This window comes from Phyllostomus hastatus, unplaced genomic scaffold (assembly GCF_019186645.2).
Source record: "Phyllostomus hastatus isolate PE091 unplaced genomic scaffold, TTU_PhHast_1.1 phas_contig_58, whole genome shotgun sequence".
Classification (NCBI taxonomy): domain Eukaryota; kingdom Metazoa; phylum Chordata; class Mammalia; order Chiroptera; family Phyllostomidae; genus Phyllostomus; species Phyllostomus hastatus.
In genome coordinates, this window is record NW_025333916.1 from 42347556 (window position 1) to 42356877 (window position 9322).

The window sequence follows — 9322 nt, forward strand, 5'->3', positions numbered from 1 at the left end:
GACAGATCGTTTAATAGAAGGTTAAGAATTGAGCCCCAAAGTGAATTGTTTAAAGGCTGGAGGAGGTGCTGGGATAGGAGGGAGGACATGACAGGTGCCTGAGGCAGTGGACACACCAGGTCTGGTGTGGGGTGCACGTGGCGCTCTGTGAGCCGGGGCAGCACTGCCTGTGGCTGACTGAGCTCTCGTGTCGGGAGCTGTGTATTATTCTGCAGCCCGTAGGTTCACCGTTATGGTCAGAACAGCGCTCAGAGGCACCTGCTGCTTTAGAGGAGGAGACCGAGGGCGAATGACTGCAGCCCCTCATCTGACTTAAGGGGTGGGGTGAGCTGGGTCTGGGTCTTCCTGTGCCCTTTTCGTGCCTTTTTTTTGCCAAATTCATGAAACTCCTCTGCTGGTAGGGAACAAGTAACAGCAGAGTGCCTGAAGTTTCTTATGAGTTAGCTTAGGCAGGAGCATGTACTAAAACTGGGCGCAAAGGTGTGGCTGAGCTGCATCTGCCCTGGACTGGGTTCGGGAGGCCTGAGGGAGGCAGTGGTCCAGGCTACGAGCGCTGGCTGCAGGGCCGCGGGCAGCCTGGCTGAGCACGGTCAGCCTCAGGGCCCGAACCATCGCGGGAGACGGGGCCGCGGGCACTGTCCTCAGGAGCCAGACACGTCGCTCCTCAGGGCAGTGCCAGCAGCACCCGAATTGGCTCAGCCTTTGTGGAGGGGGTGCTGCCCCGAAGTACTGATCTTTAGTTTAGAATAACTTAAAGCTTTATTTGGTCCAATACAATAACATTTATAAACTAATTGTTTTCTTTCAGAGGGACAGTCTTCTTTTTTTTTAACCTAAGCTTTGCTTTCACTTAAAAATTAAAATTCTTAGTGGAGAAAACTCAACACACAGAACTATGCAGACTGTTACGTTAGTGCTTTCCCAGATACCTCATCTGTGAGCACCGCGGTTTGGTGATGCCGCCTCACTGGGTCGGACTCCGCTCCAAATGTGTGTGAGTGCAGAGGCTTGTGTTTTTCACTGTGACATGCAGTGGTGCCTTGGACAGGAGGTGCCTAGAAGCCAAATTCAAGTAATCAGAGTGACTTCTTGTTGGCTTCGATGCTGCATTTTAGTATTTGTGACGTAACAGGAAATACATACCATTCATTCTTAAATATTTTTAAAAGCGTAACTTCAAACGTCAGGTTGAACAAGGCAGCAGGGGTCTCTGTTCATGTGACCGTTTGTTCAAACCCACTATTGAATATAGTGACACTCCTGATAATAACACTCATGATTGTCTGTCTTTGAGTTTTGAAAATAGTCTAATCTCAGTGAACTTGACTTGGACTTCTGGGCAACTTAGGTGTTTACATTTTATACTTTTCTCTTCTTCCTATGTGTGTTATTGTTAGAGTGTGTGCAGAAATTGCAGTCTCCACTGTCACCATCGGTATTTAGCTGGGAAAGGGGAGCAAAAGGGAATTAGACATTGGGAAGTCAGGAGAACCCCCTTAATTGTGTATGGTACATGGTGTAAGGGTAAACCCCCTTAAAAGTTCACCACAGAACCACATCCTCCTGTGCAGGTCTCAAGAAATTCTCTTTTGAGAACACAAGAACTCATTTTCCACTGATGATAGTGTGTGTGCAGAAATTGTGGTCTTCACCACCACACTGATAAATGTGAAAGAATGAGTTCAAAATAATTTCTGTCCCAAGGCCCCACATTGGACTCTCCTTTCAGACTGTCGTTCAGGCTCAGAGGGGTCAGAGCCAAAGAGAAGCACAGCTTTCAGTGCAACAGTCCTCAGGAAACAGAGGATTGGCCACCTTGACAAATAACGTTTCTTTCTTGCAACATGCACCTTCGGTTACCCAGAGTCCTAATTCCATTTCTCATTCCTGGTCTCGGGCTGGTCAGGTGACATGGGGAGATTAGACATTGAATTGAGACCAAAATGGATTCTGGGATCTCTAAAATAATAAAACTATTCTAGGAGGAAAGTTAGTAGGAACTATACTGTGCTTACTTTCAACCCCAGAGTAGCAAGAGTTCAGAGGTTTTGTACCTTACGATTGATTTTGGCAGGAAGATGATCACCTTAACCAGGCGTGACTTACCCCTTTGAGTAGGTACATTTAAGACTGAAAGGATTTCCATCCAACAGGTTGCATGAAATTAACATTGCTCCTTCAGAGCTTTTTCTGGTTCCCCTCTTCACCCGCTCCGCTACTTTTGCATGTACCGCATCCGTTCACTCCACTCACACACAGATCAGCGAATGCGGCTGAGAACAAGAGGCCAGTGTGTTGTCTTGCCCTTGCCATATGGGCGTAGGTGGAATCTCATCCAAAATACTGCAGTTTCTTCTCCTTTCAACCTGAAAATGTCGTAAACGCACAGAACAAGACTGACCCTGCTTTCTTTATGTAGCCATTCACTTTTTATCGTACTATCAGGTATTCAGTTAATGCCTGATGGCACTTGAAGGAAAACAGACATTGCCTTTATCATCTTCCATTAGTCTTTCCCCTCCAATTCTAGATCTTACCAGGTGGAATGTCAGGCCACTTGAGTTGAACACCTCTGATGAGAGAAAAGACCTTTCCAAGCTGCGTGCTTGGTTTTGGGTTTTTTTTTTCCTAAGGGGCTGTGCTATTCCTCCTGCTCTAACCCTCTCCCCAAGGTGCCGTTTTCCCTGTGAGTGCATAGTGTAGTTTCTGAAGGTCTTCCAGATAATGACTCTGATGTGCTGTGTGGCATTTAATGGCCTAGCAGGCTTACCGTCCCAGCACGTATTAGGGCTCCAGTAGAGTTCTCGGCTGTGTCTCCTTTTTGATGTTAAAATAAAGTTAGATTATTTTCTTTCTCTCTTTCTTAAGCAATACTTCGCAGGTGCTGCCCGTTGAAAGTCAGAAAGTGTTTTCTGAAGTATAAACCTCCAGGGAATCTCACTTGTAGGCTCACACAAAAATAAATGCCTTTTCAAAGAGATTTGTGACCACTTAAAAAGCAGTAGAGCAGGAACCCTGCATGTGTGGAGTGAGTCTGAAATGTGTGTGAAAGGCCTGGAGCCCCCAAACAGTTGAGCAGAGGCAGGGAATGAGGTCAAGCAATTTAAACACGGCCCACAGAACTGTGAGGAGTGGGCAGAAAAAGGACTGATTTTAGGTGAAAAACAGCACTTAGAAACGAAACAACAGATGCCCGACAGACCTCCTGGGCTTAAGTTTGAAAAGGATGAAAATCTGAAAGCGTGGAAGGATTTCTGTGCTTGGATTCTGCAAACTCCTTTTCCTGGGGTACGTGAAGTCCCCACGGGACAGAAGCGTAATGTGTCATTGCTCAGCACTTTTGGGGACCCTCACTGGTGATCTCTTCCGAGGGAGTGGAGAGACCAGGGAGCCAGTGCTAATTGGCACGGAGGATACAGACGGGCAATTGGTTTTAAGGCTTGTATTATTTTGTTTCCAAGCCTTTGGAGCCGTGAAAAGCACACGACTCAGCTGGTTTGCCTGCCCAGAGCCCCTGGTGGCAGTAACATTGGGGGCAGGGTGGGCTGGCCATGCGCAGGAGGGGCGTGAGCACTGTGTGTGCGTGCAGCCATGTGTGCGGGTCTGCAGCTGCATGGTGACTTGCTGAAGTGCAGGAGGCGCCACAGCAGGGACCCGTCAGAATGTGGAGGGAACTTCGGGATGGAGGACTGGGAATGGTGGAGTGGTTGGGGTGTATCGTTGAACTATACAGGGTGGAAATGTACTCACTGTATTTCAGTGACCTGTCAACAGACCGTTAATTGTATATGTCTCTGTTCCCACGCCTTATAGCCACATGTGTGTTTAAATTTTGAATGCTTACTAATAGAGCTATTAATGAAGAACACTGACTGGAGTTTTAGCTCAGTCTTGTTGATTTCTTCGGTGTAAGACTGAGTCAGGGGTGAAATTGCCAAAATACGAGTAATGAATAAAAACAGTCCGGGGCTTGAAATATCTTGGGCTTGGCAGTCATTTTCCTGGTGGTTGAACTGAAATTATGAACTTCAAAGTAACTTTGTATTTAACTTGAAGAGCTGTATGTATTGAAGAATGCCTTCATATAATGGTGCTAAAATACGGCGCCCCTGCCTTTCAGGAGCCACAGCAGCCCACGGTTGGCTTTGGTTGCGTCCGAGTATTTAGCTATGGGGACTAAGCCAAAATGAATGTATTTAATGGGTTATCTTCTTGTCTCCATTGTTTTTATAAAAATGTTTTGGTGGTGTCACCTGCGCTTTAGCATCTTCTGCTTTCTGTAATGTGAGTTTGGAGAGGAAACCTTCCAGGCTGCTGCCCTGGGGATGCTGCCCCCTGTAGGCCGGACTGGGAAGGGAGAGGGAGCAGCAGGAACACAGGGCGTGAACCGGGCCCTGCTCCTCTTGGCTCTTTTAGCCAAGTCTGTTTACAATGTAGAATGTCCACATTTGTTAAAAAATTATCCTGCTCTGAAAAGGGAGGCCTTGCCTCCCACCTGCACCTGTGCCGGACCCCCGGCTCGGGGTGAGAATGTCCTCTGTGACTTGTTTAGTCTCATCATCATGGAGGCCCAGACACCTCAGGGCTTGCTGTTAATCCCCTTTAAGGAAGCCTGGCCACCGAGGATTGTAAAAAAGAAAAAAAGTGAAAATAAACCAAGAAAAGGAAAACTCAGGAGGCTGGCTGTGTTGCTGTGGTTCAGTGCCTGCCTTTGAGGACGTGGGGGGACTGGGGTCCAGTGCTGTAACTTTCAACACCGCGACAGGCCCGGGGTTCCTGACGACTTCACAGCCATAAACCCATTGGAAGTGCCCCCCCTTCCCCCAAATTAGGTGCCTGGTGCTGGACTTGGGTCTGGGGCCAGTAGCAGTCCCAGCACCCGCTGTTAGGGTGAGCCCAGGCCGGCCACTTGGCCTCCCTCCATCTGTCTTCATCTGCACCACACAGTCTGTCTCAGATGGGGGTCGGGGTGGAGTGACGTGCAAGCACTTGAGAGACGTATAGGAAGATCGTCTGGGCCTGCAAGGTGGAGCTGCGGCCACAGTCCAGACCCAGCTGTCCCCACTGTCCGCCAAGGAGAGGCCTGCGGTCCATGTAGCATTCTTTGGGGTTCAAAACTTCGACCAATGGAGATGCACCCAGGAGTGTGATTGCAGGAACCTCTGTGCATTGCCCGTGGATCAGCCTGCCAGTGAACGAAGTTAGTGATCTGAAGATGGGGGAGACTGTGGGCTCTCAGAAGTGTTCTTGGGGGCAGGCAATGAAGGAAGAGCCGGCAGGGACCTGCCTGCCCGGTAGCAGAGGAACTGCTGAGTCTCGGAGTCTTTGCAAAATGGCGCTGGGCTCCTGGAGAACCAGGGCTTGGGTTGGGTGTCAGAAGGCAGTGCCAGCTTGGCAGTGGGCAGAAAAAGGCCTTCCTGCGATAAACAGCACCAACAATCTTCCTCCTCTGCCTCGTTCAGATGGGCTGGTAAACGAAGTATCAGATAGAACCTACTTGCCCCTTGGCTTGCCTGAATCGGGGCGCTCCAGTTCCAAGGGCAGCATTGCTGGCAGTTCTCGTGGCCTTCCGCCGCCCGAGGAAGTGGGAAAACGGATGCAGGCTGTGGGTCCTAGGGAAGCCCTTGGGAATACGTTCCCAACCACCAGTAGGTCAGGAAAACACCAACTGTATTGTGTGTGTGTGTGTGTGACATTTTCACTACCATCTCTGTCTTGCTCGAAACCTGGGCATTCTTTCTGCAGGTTCTCTGAATTGCCTCCCCTCCCCACCGCTCTGACCCCCGCCTCTTATCTGGGCTCAGTGTGAGTGGCCTGGTAATGACCTTCTGACTTTCTGGACCTGGAGGGTTGATTCCAGACGTCTGGCCTCCAGGACAGCCCCGGAGAGGCAGAACAGAACCGGCCCTTGGGTGGGAGAGCTCTGGGTGAGACGTTCACCCCCAGCTCCCTGGAGCTGAGTGAGGGTTCTTCTGCCCTTCCCTCCATCCTCAAGGGTGGCTGTGAAGTCTGGTGACGGTGGCACTCCTTTACATTCATATTGTGACGATGTAGAATATTTCTTACGACCTAGGACAATGCCTTCCAGATACTCTTGTAGTACCATCTCCCCGAGTCAAGCACTACAATGCAGTTTAGGGCAGATGAAATGCTCTTGTGACATACGGTGCTGTTCACTTAGGAAAGGCACTGCTCAAAATGCCAGAGTGCTGAGAAAGTAAAAAGCGTGCACACCCGTCATCATTGTCAGCTTATTCACACGGTCGCATCCTAATTGGGTGACATGGCGAGAAACTATGACTGCTAAAGGTTTTTTAAAAATCTGTAAGAAACATTACATAATTATATCACTGAGTATTTCCAGTTTTCACAATTATAAGCAGTGCTATAACGAGCCTTCTTATTTGTGAATCTTTATGCATCTCTGAGTTGATCATGGTTAAGGCTCTTGAAATAGATTTCCAAAGTATCCTCCAAAAAAGTTGCAGGAATTTCACTGTCAGCAGCAGGTACTGGAGAGCCTGCCTCATTGTCCCCAGGGGACAGTAGGGCTCCCCTAATTTTTAACTTGGACAATTCAGCAAGAAAAAAAGTGGAAAGAGAAAGATGTCATGTTTTAACTGGGTTTTGATCCTAGTAATGGTAAACATTTTTCTTGGATACACTGGTCCCTTGTATTTCTTTCCTCCATTGCTTTGCTTATGTTACTTGCCCATGATAGTAATCTCTTAGCTGAGTGTGCTGGAACATCGTGCCGCATTTTCCTCTGAAGAAGAATCAATTGGCATTTCCGCTGGGGAGTAGGAGTGCCGGGTACCGGGTACCGTAGGCCTTTGCCCATGCGGAGCTCTAACCGACTCTTTGATGTGGGCTGTGTTGCTAGCTTGACTTGCAGTTTGCATTCCTGTGCTGGAGCAAGGCTGAGCCTGTTTGCATCTGTAGAAGTCATTCGTGGGTCACTTTCTGGGCGCCATCTGCTCATGTCCTTCGCTCATCTGTTACAGCTTCTGAAGAGACAGGCATATGTGGGAATACTTTCCATTTTCCTGTCTGTAGGAGAGGGGTGGTCAGGGATCCTCGTCGAGCCCTTTGGGTTGCAAGTGACAAGAACTGGCTCAGGGTGTCTTAGGTCCCAGAGGGCTGGACCTTCATCAGAAAGAGGGGTTGGAGATGAGAAGGTTATAGGAGGGAGGGCTGATGTGCAGGTGACCTAGGGTCAGAGTGTGTTCCGGCAAGGAACGTGTGAATGCCTTCATTCATTCACCGAGGAATGCTCGCTCTGAGCAGCGCAGTTCCAGACTCGGGGGTGCCAGGATGAGTGAGCCCTGCCCTCCCCACTCTGTCCCCCCCGCCGGGCCCACTCCTGCCTTGTCCAACCTTTGTGAGCTGAACTGGCATTTCTCCAGGGGTAGAGTCACAAAACTTTGGCTTTCCACAGTTCAGATGTATTCAACATTTCCCCAGCTCTTGGATGAAAACTCAACGTAGGGTATCCCGTGACTTTTCCCAGCACGCTCGGATCATAAAGAGGCTTGATAATCACTTTTAAGCTGCCAAATGCTATTCCAGTTGTAATAATCTCGTGTAGGAATCAAAGCCATGACTAATTGCTAAGTCCCGGTCTGGCCTCCGGGGTTGTGGCAGGAAGGAGGAGGCAGGGTGGGAGGGCAGGGTGGTGAAAGTCTTAGTCATGATGGCTGCTGCCCTAAACCAGCCTCCCTGCTGGGGCCTGGCCAGTTCTCATTCCCTCATTCTTGCCTGGGGCTCTTCCAGGGATCTTTGGAGACCCCCTGGTTCCCACCTCCTGCCCCCATGTCAAGGCGTCTCAGCGGCAGCCCCCTCATCACGGCGGTGCTCTTTCCTCTGACTCACCACTTCCACCCTCGCAGCTCCCGGGAGGCTTGCCTGCTCGCTGTGTACGTTGGACTCATCTAGTACCCAAGATCCTCCTCTCTGTTCTGCGTGTTTTGTGTTGCATTTCAGCACTAGCGGGTGGTTTGGCTTTGGAAATGTCTGGGGGTGACTGACACCTTCAGAATCTGAAGCTTTTAGAGTTGGGTTTGGATATATTGGGCGGGGCCAAGCCAAGTTTCACTCTCCTAAATGCAGCTCCAGTGGTACCTCCAGCTTCTCTCTCTGCGCTCTGTTGACCTGCTCCAGACCTGAGACGATCCCAGTCAGGTTGTTGACCTGTGTGGTCCAGGTTCATGGGCAAGACATTAGCACCCTCGGCCCTATCAGACTTGGTGCGTGCCAATCAGCCTGTGTCCCCTCTCCTGCCATCCCCTTGCAGTAGGGCCCATTTCAAGCTCTCTGCGGGTCTCCTGCCAAGCCCTATCACTAGGCCTAAGGTATTGAGGGACATCCCCTGCCATACACACACACACACACACACACACACACACGGGCACACGCCCCCGGGAAGAGAGGGCTCCTCCTCCAAAAACCATGTCTACAGATTCTCTTTCTGAATATCTCCTCCTGGTCTCTTTATGCCCTCGTGGTGGGTGAGGAACAGGAGAGCCAAGGAGAAGCTCTGGGAATGGGGCTGGGCGTTGAGATGCCTGCAGCAGGAGGCTGGGCGGCAGCAGGATCCCCATTTTGTCTGGCTGCTTCTCTCTGTGGGAGAGCGCCCTCCTCCCCTCTGGCTGGGCTCCCATTTGCTGCCTGTAGCCCAGGCTCAGCCTGGTGCCCGCTCATGTCAGTGATCGGCCCTCCTGGTGGCAGCCCGGAACCGAGAGGAAGGGCCAGCCTAGAAAGGCAGGTCGGGGGAGGGGGCAGACTGCCGGAAATGGTTGTGCGGGTGGTGCAAGGTGAGATTCCAGGACTTGTTGACTTCACAGTCCAGGGGGACGTGAGTCTGGAGAAGGCTCCTGCAGATCCCAGGCCCCAGGTGACCAGGAGCACCTGGTCATCAGAGGACAGAGGGAGGGATGGGAGTGAGAGATATGAGGAGGAAGGCGGGGCATGGAGTAGGTTTCTGGGGGTGGGGGGGGTGGCAGTGATGAGATTTGTCTGTCAGGAGAAAGCCTGGGAGGGGTGGGAGAGAAGTGTGCCCGGAGGGGCTGGAGGCCAAGGCCTCTCTGGCCCCCACTCGGAGACGTTGGGAGGTGACTGTTTTGAAGCTCAGGAACAAGTCAGGGCTGGGAAAGCAGCCCCGGGGATCACCATGTGCATTTGGAATTGGAAACAGGCCCAGAGGAGGTCACCTGGCTGCAGGTAGAACTGGATTCCCAACTAAGGTGGGAGCAGGCCTGGGGCCCGGGAATGGGGGCCATTGCTCTTCTTTTCCAAAGAAGGCGGAATTAAACAGCTTTTAGAA